Below are 13,531 nucleotides of genomic sequence, written 5' to 3'. Positions count from 1 at the left end.
GTAGGAGCTCCTTCTTTCTTCCTGCTGCATAGTATTCCATGATGTAAATGTACCATAGTTTTTTTATCCTTTTTTTTCATTTCTCATTTTTTTATTTTTAAGTACTTTATTTATTTTATTATTTTATTACTCAGATACATTTGTCTCCATTTTCCCACCACCACTTTCCCCTGCCACACCCACACCCACCTCCCACCCTCCATCCTACCCCACTTTGGCTTTGTCCGTGGGTCCTTTATACATGTTCCTTGATATGACTCCTCCCCTCCTTTTTCCCATTACCCCCCTCCCTCCTTCCCTCACGTTATTGTTGGTTTGTTTTTTCGTTCAGTGTTGCTGGCTATATTTTCCTCACTTGTTTGTTTTGTTGATTAGGTTCCACTTATAGGTGAGATCACATGGTATTTGTCTTTCACCCTCTGGCTTATTTTGCTTAGCATCATGCTCTTCAGTTCCACCTATGCTGTTGCAAAGGATAGTAGCTCTTTATTTATTTGTGCTGCATAGTATTCCATTGTGTAAATGTGCCATAGATTCTTGATCCACTCATTTATTGAAGGGCACTTAGGTGCTTCCAGCACTTGGCTATTGTAAATTGTGCTGCTGTGAACATTGGGGTGCGTAGGTTCTTTTGAATTGGTGTTTCAGGATTCTTAAGATATCACAGCAGTGTAATTGCTGGGTCATAAGGTAGTTCTATTTTTAGTTATCTAAGGAAATTCCATACTGTTTTCCACAGTGGCTGCATCATTCTGCATTCCCACCAACAGTGGACTAGGGTTCCATTTTCTCCACAACCTCGCCAGCACTTGTTGTTTGTTGATTTGTTTATGATGGCCACTCTGATCGGTGTGAAGTGGTATCTCATTGTTTTATTTTGCATTTCTCTGATGGCTAGTGATGCTGAGCATCATATGTATCTGGGCCGTTTTATGTCCTCCTTGGAGAAGCATCTGTTCAGGTCCTTTGCCCATTTTCTAATGGGATTGTTTGTCTTCCTGGAGTGGAATCATTCTCTATTTTGGAGATCAAACCCTTGTCCAAGGTATCATTGGCAAATATATTTTCCCATATGTTTGGTTCCCTTTTCATTTTACTGATGTTTTCTTTAGCTGTGCAGAGGCTTTTTATTTAGATGAGGTCCCACTTGTTTATTTTTTTCCTTTATGTCCCTTGCTCTAGGGGATGTATCGGTGAAAATATTGCTCTGTAGAATATCTGAGAGTTTCCTGCCTATGTTCTCCTCTAGGACTATTATGGTGTCGCAACTTATATTTAAGTCTTTTACCCATCTTGAATTTATTTCTGTGTATGGTATAAGTTGGTGGTGAAATTTCATTTTTTTGCATGTAGCTGTCCAGCTCTACCAACACCATTTGTTGAAGGGGCTATTTTTACTCCATTTTATGCTTCTGTCCCCCTTGTTGAATATTAATTGACCATAGAGACATGGGTTTATTTCTGGGCTCTCTATTCTGTTCCAGTGATCTATGTGTCTGTTCTTATGCCAGTACCAGACTGTTTTGATTACAGTGGCCTTGTAATATAATTTGATTTCAGGTATGGTGGTCCCTCCTACTTTGTTCTTCTTTCTCAAAATTGCTGCGGCTATTTGACATCACTTTTGGTTTGATAAAATTTTTAAAAATATTTTTCTATGTGAAATAGGTCATTGGTATTTTAATAGGGATTGCATTGAATCTATAAATTGCTTTGTGTAATATGGACATTTTGATGATGTTAATTCTTCTCATCCATGAACATAGTATATGCTACCATTTATTTGTGTCTTCCTTAATTTCTTTCTTCAGTGTTGTATAGTTTTCTGAGTATAAGTCTTTTACCTCCTTGGTAAGGTTTATTCCTAGGTATTTCAGTTTTCTTGTTGCTATATCAAATGGGATTTTTTTCCTGATTTCTGATTCTGATATTTCATTGTTAGTGTAAAAAAATGCCTTAGATTTCTGAATATTGACTTTGTATCCCCCGTTGGCCTTTATTTTTTAGAGGTTACCTAATAAATACCACTGTGCAAATGCATCCATTTGACATCTTTTTTTTTTTTTTAAGTTTTAATGTTTTTTAACATTTCACTGAAAATACTTTATTGGTCTTTTTGATAGAAACAGGAATTTATTTGCCAGGAAGGATGATCCCATCATACTTTTGTTGGAACCAGCGCATGGCCTCCTCTTTGTTGGTTTTTTGTTTGACCTCAATGCAGCCTGTCCTTCATTTCTTGTCTGCGATGCTGAATCCTTGCCTACCCAGCACCACATAGAAGTCCAGGCCATAGATACCAATGCTTGGGGCGTATTTGATCCCAAAATCGATGTATTCCTGGATCCCAAAACTTAAGTTTCTAGTGTCTTGAGGTGTTATTTTTTCATAACTCATACTCTTGCACCTTAAGACCTTTCTCCAGGATCTCTTCTGCCTTAGCTCCATGGACTGTGCAGTGGACAGCGATCTCTTCATTTCTCCTGATGCCGAAGGATCTGATGGTATATCTGGCTTTGGAGAACACAGGGGTCTGACCCATGAGCTGCTCCAGGACCTTGGATGCTTGGGTCAGTCTGTCTCCAGTTTCCCCCACACATATGTTGAGACAGAGCTTGTGGATGCGAAGTTCCTGCATGGGGTTCTTCTTGCCTTGATCCTGCACCATGATGAGAAACAGGAAGAACTTGACTATTTTTATAATTGGACTCAAGGAAACATCTATTATAAATACAAATGCAGGAGAATAATATATTTTTACAAACTTGAGACATTTTTTAAACACCATATTCAGATAGAAGCCACTAGCTGCACACACAACCAGAAATTATGCTTGTATATTAATATACATAGGCAACCAAGAAGAGACTCAGGGGTTCCTCAGAAAGAATCCTATTAATATTTATTTATTCATAGATTTTAACTATGTCAGACCAATACTTAGATATAATATACAAAAAAAACATGCTTTTCATCCTCCATTAAACTAGACCTGAGTTCAAAGCTCACTCTGAGTTCTCCCCAGAGATTCATCTTCAACCCAAAAGTAAAAACTCACTTCTTTCTTAATATAGACAATACAGTTCACTCTGTTCAGAAGATTTTTAAGGACCTTCTTACCTCTCATTTATTACATTCTACTGAATTTGGCCTTAGGTCTTTAAAATGTTTCAAGATTGTTTTCGAATTCACTTTTGTCTTGAAACTCTACTTCCTCAGTGGGGACAGTGGCTTGTTGTACATAGTGCCAGCCTCCTGGTTTTGAATTATGAATTTCCTTCCTCTGCCTACCTCCAGCAGTACAAAGCTTAGGCATTCTAAGCTTTAAGGATATGCAGTTTGCCAATATTCAAATTTACAAAAGAAAAATCAAAAGCAACTCTGTATTAAGCTTGGTGGTACAGGGATACCTCATTATTTTTTAAAAGTGTATTTCTGAAGGAAAGGAGTGGAGAAGGATGAAGGGGATAAAGAGTGTCAAATATATGATGACAGAAGGAGACTAGATTATGGGTGTTGAGCACACTATGCAATACACAGATGATGTATTATATAATTGTACACTTGAAACTTATATAAAGTTATTAAGTAATGTTACCTCAATAAATTTAATTTTAAAAGGATTAAGCACAAAAAAACCCCCAAGTAACTCATGGACACAGATAAAAGCATGGTGATTACCAGTGGGAAGTGGGGTGGGGGTAAGTAGGAGTCGGTAAAGGAGGGATAAATGGTGATGGAAGGAGAATTGACTTGGGGTGATGAACACCAAATACAATATACAGATGATGTATTATAGAACTATACACCTGAAACTTACATAATTTCATTAATCAATGTCACCCCAATCAAAGAAAAAACTGTGTTTCTAAGAAACCAAATATATAAATCCATTTAAAAAAAACTAATCTTACTTGAATGTGCTATGTTAGCTTGGCATTTTAAAATATTGCTATGTATAATACAAAAATATTGCTCCTGTAATACAAATAACCACTCCTAACTTCTCTGATTTATAGGTAGGATATGGGAGGGAATAATGGGTTTTCTTAAAATAGGGTACTCCTGTACACTGTGTCCTCATGTAGAGTTTATCAAGGAATAACCGCTTTGTTAAAGCCTGATTTCTCAACCTGATCTCTCTTAGTGTCTTGTGGTTTCTTCCTACTTAAATAGCTCAGTGACTCAGATGGGCTTCCCCGCCCCCTGATCTCTCCTTAGCTATCATATATGCATGTATCAAAATCATTATGTATTTATATGTGAGATATTGCAGAAATTTGGATAGGATCCCTATTAACATATGTATTTACTTATTTGTCCAAGTTTCTTGGTCTCTAAGGACAGCAAACACAGTCATATTGCTAGGGTTTTCTATTTTTTTCTACGTATTTCTATTTATTCTAAATATTCTTATTTTGTTTCTTTAACCTTTTACATGACATACTAACTCTATTCACTACTGAAGGGTAACCACTTCTGAAGTGAAATGGCATCTATCTAACAGTATTGAAAATGCTATTGGTATTATTTAGAATGGAAGGTGGGCACTCCTCTATCTTTTTTGCACTGAAAGAGTTTAACCCATCTCCAATGTTGACAAGGATAATGGTTCTTTCGGTTTGTTTTTAAAAGTGTATGCACTAGTAATCTCATTTTAGCCTTTCATTTTCTTCCTTACTACTCTGCCCCTTGGCTTCATTTGCCACTTTATGGAGAAGAATGCACTTGAGGTTTTCTTTGCTTCCACTCTTGCCATGATATGTACAGTAGTTTATGGAGAAATACATCAGCTGCCTGCTGTGCATTTAAATCCTCCACTTCCCTGCTGCATTTGTGTGTAGCAACTGAAAGACATATAGATGCATGCAAGGCCTTTTTTGTCAGTGAAAGTTTTTTGATGCATTCATTACCAGGCACACATATCATTAAATACGAGTTTAATATCTGGAAGCAAAAGTGGTTGTGCATCACCTTTGTCTACAGAGGAGAAAAGGGGTCACTGTTTATGAGAACTAAATGGAAGCGTATCTTTCCTTCTCAATCAAAGAAATTAAGAGATGAGAATTGGTTTTTTAGGCCATCTGGTTCCTGCCCCAGGGACCAGTAGAGGATTGGTCTTTGCATTACTATATTCTTAGTGCTGGTTATTTTTGTTACTTATTCCCATAGCTTTTCAGTGACTTTAAATGCTTCTGTAACCATAGTTTCTTCACTTCTCTTGACCAGAAAAATTCAGGTTATATCTCATTCCAAAGGATATGGTTTCTTTTCAATTTTGAAAAGCCTTATTCCATCATACTATGTCAAATTAGTGGGATTCAGCCTTATTAAGATAACTTATGTCTACTTGGCCCTCTCTTTTTCCTTACTATTTATTTATTTATTTATTTATTCATTCATTCATTCCTATTTTGAGTTCTCTTAAACAATTTTTGGAATTTTGTTACCCTATAATAATTTAACATCTTAAAAGTAGACTACTGAGACCATCTATCATTCTTTACAAAGGATAGAAATGGGAAGGGAAGGATGTATAGGAATTACCTCAACATATCTCCTTTTTCTCTTCTTCTTCCCTTTCCTCCCTTTCTCTACACACACACGTGGGCATGCATGTGTGCACACACACACATTGGCCTTATGTCAAAAAAGACAATCACAGTTCCCTTTCAGTGGGGGTGGGGCATGTACGGAAGGGGTGGAGGATCTGAAGTGGGGTTTGGGGCATGAGAATCAGATATGTTAAGGAAGCACTGAATTAGAGAATTTCCAACTCATAAGGGAACATTTCCTTAGTTACACAAATGAGGAAAGTGAGGCCCAAGGAGTTAATACCTAAATCAGCCGACTTCTCTGGAGCCCATTGTTTTGTTTCCTGCACCAAAACTAAATGCAAATATTGTGAGGATTAAGAGTACAAAGTCAAAGTCCTGGGATTGCCATCTCTCCATTTATTCATTCAGTTAATTAATATGTATTTATTGACCAAGTATGATATGCCATTACTGTATTGGGTACTCAGGATGCATTATGACCCCTGATCTCAAGGAGCTTATAGTTTATTCTCCAAACTCTAGTGGGAAGTAGAGAAGCAAAAAAGCAGGCAATAATTACACAGAATGATAAATTTCCACAGCACACATAGGAGGTTAGCAGAGTGTATAAGTGGTGCCCCCTAACCCAGCTTAAGGCGGCTAGGGGTAGCTTCCTGGAAGAGGTTACCTGGGCCAAGGTGGGGGCATACTGTTTCAGGCTGATGTTAAAGTATACGCAAATCCCTGAGGTGGTAATCGAAAATAGTTCATTATGGCTAGAGAGTATAGCATAGTTAAGGGTTGGAGGAAAGTGTGGTTAATGAATTGGTTAAGGGGACTGTAGTGTACAGATTGTAGAGATAAGCAGAAGCCAGGTCATAAAGGACCTTATATACCATGTCAAGGAATTTGTAGACCTGTGGTGTAAGAGCAATAAAGAAGTCATTGAAGAATTGTCAAGTCAGGGTGTGACATGATCATATTTTCCTTTTAGAAGAATCACTTACTCTATCTGTAACTGAAGAGTTGATTGGAGACAGAAAGACGTCTAAGGAGGCTGTTTATTAATCTCCCTGGATTGAGATAATGGTTGAAATGAAGTGAAGGGTTCACATTTAAGGTAGGAAGTAGAGTTCATTGATCTTGGTTGCTGGGTGTGGGGAATGAGGGAGAAGGAAAAATATGGGTAACTCCCAAGCATTTGGACTGAGCAGCTAGGTGGGCTGTGTGCCATTTACTGACATGAAGAACATGGGATAAAGAGCAGGGTTATTAAGTAAAGATAATGGGTTAAGTTTGAGGTACTCTTGGAATGCCAAGACAGAACAAATTGGACTGAAGATAGAGATATCAAAGTTGTTAGCATATATAAAGATTTTATTTGAAGTCACTGATCACCCAAAGCCAGTCTAAGGATGTTGCCCTTAGACTTTTTTTTTTTGCCTTAGATTCCTTTAGGTTTCTGACAGCTCTCTCTCTACCCATAAAATATACATATGCAATTCCTCGTGCAATTTTAAAAGGTTAATAGACCTCTTGAAGCACATCTATGACCACTTATGATGCTTAAATTGAGAACTCCTGTTGTAGAATAGAAGAAAAGAGGCATAAAAATGAAACACTAGCATTTAAGAAACGGATACAGAAAGAAGAAAATTGAGAAGGAGAAACCACATAGTCAGGCATGTCACAGAAGACAAGGGAAGAGTTTCAAAAAAGCTTTGAATGATCGGCGGAGTTCAGTGCTGCAGAAAGAAAAAGATAAGGACTGAAAACTGATCATTGACTTTAGCAAAGTGTCAGTGACCTTTGTAAGGTCTATTTAATTAAAATGCTGTGATTAGAACCCAGGATGAAATGATTAAGAAGTGAGTGAGAGGAGGAGAAGTGAGAACAGCAAGTACTGGCAACATGTTTCCAAGAAGGTAGGATATGGGTGGAGGAAGCTTATCTTTTGTTAATATTTAAGACCTAATTCAGGATGTTGAATGTCTTTCAGTATTTTCTTTAAATTTGTCATGCCATTTTCTTATTTCTTACCATTAAAGAAAAGAACAAATAAGCCAAAGCAATCAGGTCCATAAGAAATGGAGTTTCACATATTTCTAATGCTTCTGCCTGATATTAATAATGATAAAATGTGGTTTTAAACCACTATAGTTTTATACCTCCTCAGCTTTGCTTTCACTGTCTCTCTACCTAGAATCCACAATGCATCAGGCAGTACTAAATTAACACTATAGTTGTATTCAGATCAGCTTAACTAGGGATGAGAGAGACACTAAGGCTGGCTTTAGATGCTTGATTGAGGAGCAAGCTTTGTACTCAGCTCAGTAATTATGGCAGCTTTATGTCTGCATGTGTGAACCTTAGTTAAGCTTTGCATAGGTTTTCCAAAACAGCTGGGGCTTTTGGTCTTTGAAGACATTAATTTACATCTCCAGGGGCTATGCATAAATCAAACTGGGAAAGAGGGAAGGAGAAGCAAATTTCTTTTGTGAATCCCAGTTCCCTGTTAACTGTTCTACCGAGGAGAAGGAAAGAGTCCTATGACAATTATTGAATGAGGGCTGCACTGTTATTTTCTACTTGATATATTCTTTCTTGGTGTGTTTATGCTAAGACAGTAAACCCTGTCTCTCTTAGGAAGGCCTTGCTTTGTTGACATTCAACAGAATTGTAGACTCACAGACTGCTCATAGCCATATGAAAAACATGCTCAACATCACTAGCCATCAGAGAGATGCAAACTAAAACCACAATGAGATATCACTTCAGACTGGTCAGAATGGCCATCAATAAATCAACAAACAACAAGTGCTGGTGAGGTTGTGGAGAAAAGGGAACCCTACTGCACTGTTGGTGGGAATGCAGACTGGTACAGCTACTGTGGAAAACAGTGTGGAATTTCCTCAAAAAAAAAAAGAACTGACTTATAACCCAGTGATTCCACTGTTGGGTTATACCCTAAGAATCCTGAAACACCAACTCAAAAGAACTTAGGCACCCCAGTGTTCATAGTAGCATCATTTACTATATCTAAGTGCTGGAAGCAACCTAAGTACCCAACAGTAACTGAGTGGATCAAAAAACTGGTACATTTATACAATGGAATACTACACAGCAGAAAGAAAGAAGGAAGAGTCCTATCTTTTGCGACAGCATGGATGGAACTGGAGACCATTATGCTAAGTGAAATAAGCCAGTAAGCAAAAGATAAATACCACATGACCTCACTTATAACTGGAATGTAATGAAAAAAATAAACTAATGAGAAAAATAGAGCCAGAGGCATGGAAACATGGAATGGACTGATTGCTGTAGGAGGGGAGGAGGGGGAAAATGGTGGAAGGAAGGGGAAGGGACTGCTCAACAGCTATGAATGACCCATGGACATGGACAACAGAGAGGGAATTGACTGTGGGCTTGTAGTAGAATAAACAATGAAAAAAGAATTGTAGAGCCCTGGCTGGTGTGGCTCAATGGATTGAATGCTGGCCTGTGAACCAAAGGGTCACCAGTTCTATTCCCAATCAGGGCACACACCTGGGTTGTGGGCCATGTCTCCAGTAGGGGGTGCGTGAAAGGCAACCACACATTGATGTTTCTCTCCCTCTCTTTCTCCTTCCCTTCCCCTCTGTCTAAAAATAAATAAAATCTTTAAAAATAAAAATAAAAAAAAATTGTAGACTCAGATTTCATAGTTCCTGTTGTTTCAAAAGGAGGCTGAATGTTGGTGGCAATGGAGATTTAATTGTAAATTTAAACTTTGGTCCTCTTTTCTTACCATTTGCTGTGACCTTTCAGTCACAGTTCAAGGATAATAGCAAGGATCCCACCTGGGAAAAGCAGAGTAATGTCATGGGCATTGGAAATTCTGGTATTTCTTCCCCTCCAGCCACCAAGAATATTATTAGGAGACTGTCATCATGAAAGCATGTTGTCATGTTGGAGAGAATTAATGATTAGAAGTGAGCCTGGACCTAAATTCTTCTGACCTTTAGAAATACCAGCATAAATGATGCCGTGGTGAGCCATGGTTTCCACCTCTCCCCCTATTCTGGATTTGTCTTTCAGCCGCAGCATGAATCTAACTGAAGAATGCCAAAATTTAGAAAATGGAGGTTCTTTAAGCTTTTCTTGTTTTCCTATGTGCTACCTTTTTAGTCTGATGATGAAATAGGTGATAGCAAATAGAATATACTCTGAAAAATACAATAGGAACTCCTACCTCACCAGATTTTGTGTGTGTGTGTGTGTGTGTGTGTGTGTTTGATTTACTAAACATTCCTAACATGTAGGAGCATTTTCTCATAGAAGGAAAGAATCATGCTGTCCTTTAAAACAGTACTATTATGCTACCGTCAGAGTCCAAATACCAGAATCCATAGCCATGACTCAATATGGTGTTTCTTGAGTTAGAAGCCAAAGGAAAAAAAAAAACCCCACAAGTTTTATAGTGTTTTATGGGACATAAACCAGTGATATTGATTCTGGAGATTTTTGTTTATGTGGCCTCTCTTGTTGTATTTAGGCCATAATTATTGATAGCTCATTCATTGGTGGATTCTCCCCTCTGGCTGGCTGGCTGAGAATCACAACCCCCACCACATCTTATATGCTATTGTACAGGTGCTGGCAAAACAAAGCAAAACTACCCAGAAAACCAAACCTACACCAGCAAAAATACCACCTACCTCATCAGCAGTATCAACAGCAAATGAGCAAAGATTAATAAAGGTGGAAAGAGACTAACGATATTGTAACATAGGAAAAAAGAATATGAGATGACTAAAGGAGAGAAAAAATATTTTGAGAGGGAAGAAGGGGGAGAAATAATAAGAGCAGGGAATATAAACAAGGCAAATGAAGGGAGAAAATAAAATCTAGGCATTTGGCACCTACTCCTGAGGCTGCAGAACTTGAGTGCCCGGTGCTTCTGTTGCAGTGCCCTGATACTTAAGACTTTTGTAGGATAATGTAGTTATAGGTTTTGTACAAATGGACTAAGAGTTTTAATAGACTGTTTTGTTAAAGGATTATAAAAAAAGAAGTATAGCCTATCCAAAAGATCAGCCTGCACATAGAAAGTTCTTATAAACCAATAATTTTATATGCAGTAGAGGCCAAAAGTATTGCTTTACAGTAGTTTTGACTACTACCTTAACAGTTAAAGAAGAAAAATTTAAAAACATGCGTATTTTTTGATTGCTGATGCAAAATCATGGGTGATATATGTTCTCAGACATTCTCACAGTGTATTACCAAGTTGAGCTGTATATCCTCACAGTCAGGTTATAACCATATCCTATGGTCAATACATTATAAACAGTCTTGCTCAACACAGCTCTCTCTGTCATACCTCAATTGTAGGTGTTAAACATTTCCATTCAGCTTGGATATATAATAATAATATTTGTAAAACACAATTTAATTAACTACTTTAAAATTATATAACCAACATGTTGGGAGAAGTGTTCAACTGTTTTACTCCCCTACTAAAATTACAAAGTTTGTTTAAAAACCACATTTTGTTTGGGCTATTCCTCAGCAATAACTTATCTAAAAAGGTAATTGTGGTTTGGGAAAGTATGATTCTTTAATTAGCCATAAGGCTACAGAATAGAACTACATGCTATTGGACCTAAAAGTGATATTAAAATTTAATCCAACCCTCTCATTTTATGGATGAGGAAACTATGATCTAAATAGGACAAATGATCATACACTAATTAGTGGCATAGATAGGGCTCTGTGTCAAGTTTCATACCTCTTAGTGATCTCAATATTGTATATGACCTCTAGAAAATGGGGAAAGTGGACTCTCGCTTCATACTTTCAAAGCATGCACTCTACCTCTCTACATGCCTGAAGATACTTAATCAGTAACAACCAACAAGATTAAAATTATCTTTTTAATTTAATAGTTTTCTTTGGAAAACAACCACATAAAAGGGATTGGAAGAGACACTTTGGCAGTAATGTCCCTCAATATATGTGGCAGGAATTAGATTGTCTGCATTATGTATTCATTGCAACCTGCTAAGAAAGCGGATTCCTGGTAAAGAACTAGTAGAGGGTGCCAGTACAACTGCTCTGATTCAATAAGTAACTTGAAATTTTGATGCAATCGATCACTCATTAGCCTGTGGGCCAGGAAAAGGGAAATCAATGAGCAAGAATCATGGTGAAAAGAGTGTATACCTAATTCCTGTATTACCCACATATGACTTTAGCTGAGCTGTATCTTTCCAAGATTAAGAATCTTAACATTTCACTTGAGGTTAAGATAGAGGTATATGTAGACATGCTTCGCCTCCTTGTGCAACCACAAGAAGAATCATAACTAACCTCAGAACAAAAAACACCTACAACTACCAGAATATTGAACTGTATGGAAGTACGACAACCAAGGATTTAAAGAGCCATATTCATCCAGATGGGTAGGAAGCCTGGAGGTGGGGAGCTGGGATGGAGAAGACATGGAGTAGTGCAGAGAGGCGGCCGGTGGCAGCAGTGGAATGGTGGTCCCACATTTATGTGTGGTGGATAAAAATTGGGAGGGATACCTTGGGAGAGCGCGATTTCAGCCCCATACTACACTGTGCAGCCCAGGATTCCAGTGCTGTGAAGAGAAAGTCTCATAACTTCTGGCTGTAAAAACCAGTGCAGGATAGGGCAGCCGAAGAAACTGCCGGTTACTCAGGAGAGTCCATTTAAAGGGCCTGTATGAACTTAGAATGTATGAAAACCTATTCTGGGAACCAACACCAGAGCAGAAGCTAGAGGGGCACCAGTCACATCCATACAGGAAGTGGGTGAAGTGACTGGAAACAGGGAAAGTGTCAGGAAAGCCTCCAGTAGATAGGCAGTGGCATTGTCCCCTCTCTGACCCATCCCCGACACACAGCACCACAGAGCAGTGAAATGGGCTGCCCTGCCTTGGTGAATTTCTAATGTTCTGCCCCATACAACTTATCAGGTATGCTAAGACAGGGAGTCAAAGCAGCTCTACCTAATACAGAGAAACAAACACAAGGAGGCAGCCAAATTGAGGAGACAAAGAAATATGGCCCAAACGAAAGAACAGAACAAAACCCCAGAAAAAGAACTAAATGAAATGGAGATAGCCAGCCTATCAGATGCAGAGTTCAAAACACTAATGGTCAGTGTGCTCAGATAATTCACTGAGTATGGCTGAAGCATAAGTGAAGAAATGAAGGCTACACTAAGTGAAATAAAGAAAAATCCGCAGGGAACCAACAGTGACGGGAAGGAAGCTGGAACTCAAATCAATGATTTGGAATATGAGGAAGAAATAAACAATCAACCAGAACAGAATGAAGAAATAGGAATTAAAAAGAAAAAAAAAACAAGGCGAGTGCAAGACTCTGAGATATCTCCAAAAGTACCAATATTCTCATCATAGGGATGCCAGAAGGAGAAGAGGAAGAGCAAGAAATTGAAAATTTATTTGAAAAAATAATGAAAGAAAACTTCCCTAATTTGGTGAAGGAAATAGGTATAGAAGTCCAGAAAGCACAGATAGTCTCAAACAAGTTGGACCCAAAGAGGACCACAGCAATACAAATCATAATTAAAATGTCAAAGATTAAAGAGAAAGAGAGGGTCTTGAAAGCAGAGAGAGAAAAGCAGAGAGTTGCCTAAAAAGGAGTTCCCATAAGACTATCAGCTGATTTCTCAAAAGACACTTTGTAGGCAAGAAGGGACTGGCAAGAAGTATTCAAAGTGATGAAAAGCAAGGACCTACAGCCAAGATTACTCTATCCAGCAAAGCTATCATTTGGAATTGAAGGGCAGATAAAGTGCTTCCCAGACAGGTAAAGCTAAAGGAATTCATCATCACCAAGCCATTATTACATTAAATGTTAAAGGGACTTATTTAAGAAAAAGAAGAAAATAAAAAAAAAACATTAAAATGACAACAAACTCACAACTATAACAACTCAATCTAAAAAACCAAAACAAACTAA

The 13,531-nt window shown here is 38.0% G+C and overlaps 1 protein-coding gene and 1 pseudogene across 7 annotated transcripts in view; one reads left to right on the top strand and one right to left on the bottom strand.

The window, feature by feature from the left end:
- ENOX2 (ecto-NOX disulfide-thiol exchanger 2) overlaps positions 1–13,531 on the top strand; it is a 384,343-nt gene that overhangs the window by 85,427 nt on the left and 285,385 nt on the right. The window lies entirely within an intron of this gene.
- LOC129073371 (60S ribosomal protein L11-like) lies at positions 2,134–2,668 on the bottom strand (annotated as a pseudogene).

This window comes from Pteronotus mesoamericanus, unplaced genomic scaffold (assembly GCF_021234165.1).
Source record: "Pteronotus mesoamericanus isolate MK-2021 breed Mesoamerican mustached bat unplaced genomic scaffold, CSHL_Meso_final contig_40, whole genome shotgun sequence".
NCBI lineage: Eukaryota > Metazoa > Chordata > Mammalia > Chiroptera > Mormoopidae > Pteronotus > Pteronotus mesoamericanus.
The sequence above is the reverse complement of the archived record's forward strand: the minus strand, read 5'-3'. Positions and strand labels throughout refer to the sequence as shown.